Source organism: Tamandua tetradactyla, chromosome 6, assembly GCF_023851605.1.
Source record: "Tamandua tetradactyla isolate mTamTet1 chromosome 6, mTamTet1.pri, whole genome shotgun sequence".
Taxonomy (NCBI): domain Eukaryota; kingdom Metazoa; phylum Chordata; class Mammalia; order Pilosa; family Myrmecophagidae; genus Tamandua; species Tamandua tetradactyla.
This window is the reverse complement of record NC_135332.1, coordinates 2,576,517-2,577,508: the sequence shown is the minus strand read 5'-3', so window position 1 is coordinate 2,577,508 and position 992 is coordinate 2,576,517. Positions and strand designations below refer to the sequence as shown.

General features: G+C 75.7%; 1 non-coding gene across 1 annotated transcript; it reads left to right on the top strand.

Moving 5' to 3' along the window:
- Positions 1–476: 476 nt before the first annotated feature.
- Positions 477–548, top strand: TRNAW-CCA (transfer RNA tryptophan (anticodon CCA)). The gene has a single exon. It is a non-coding gene; the product is annotated as a tRNA-Trp (tRNA).
- Positions 549–992: the final 444 nt, after the last annotated feature.

Genomic DNA, 992 nt, shown 5'->3' with positions numbered 1-992 from the left:
CGGGCTCCCGACCTCCGGGCCGACCCCGTCTCCGCCCGCACGCGGCCAGGCCTGGCGCCCCCCACTCCCGGCCCCGCGTCCCCGCGTCCCCTCAGCCCCCCGCGTCCCCTCAGCCCCGCGTCCCCCGGCCCCGCGTTCCCCGCTCCCCTGCGTCCCCCGCCCCCCCCGTGTCCCCTCAGCCCTCCGCGTCCCCTCGGCCCCGCGTCCCCCGACCCTCGCGTCCCCACCGCCCGCCGCTATGCGAAGGGGGCGGTCCGAGCGCTCGGAGCGGGTGACGGACTCGGTCGCTGCGTCGCGGCTGCGGCTCCGGCCCCGGCTCGGGCTCGGAGGCCAGGGAAGGCGCCTGACCCCAGAACCCCGAACCGAGCCTTTCCCGAGCCGCTGCGCCTTTACCTTTCTCCGGAGCCCAGCGGCCGCCGGCCGGAACATCGCGAGAGAGCGAGGCCTTCAGCGACGTCGCGCGCCCCGCTGCCGGCGACCTCGTGGCGCAATGGTAGCGCGTCTGACTCCAGATCAGAAGGTTGCGTGTTCAAGTCACGTCGGGGTCAGGGCTCGTGCTTTTTACTCCTCCAAGTACCCGAGGGCCGTGATGCACGCCGCCTACGCGACCCGAGGAATCTGCTGTCGTGAGGGATCCATTAACCCTTGCGGCGCCGCGCCGCGCTCCTTTTCCGTTTCCCGGGGAAGATGGGGATCGGAAGCTGGCGCGGGTGAGCGCGCTTTCCCCGCCGGCCGGCAGGGGGCGCCGCCCCGCCCAAGCCCGGCATCCTCCGCGCCGTGCGCCGCCGGGTCCCGACCGTGGCCTCTTCTGAGCCCTACGCCCGCGCCCCCTGTCAGCCGGTGCTCCTGCGCCCACCCTGGGCCCGTGCCCCTGCGCCCAGCGTGGGCCCGCGCGCCCCCATGTCACCCGGGTGCCCCTTCGCTCACCCTGAGCCCGCGCCCCCTATCACTCGTGCCCCTGCGCCCACCGTGGGCCCGCGCGCCCCCATGTC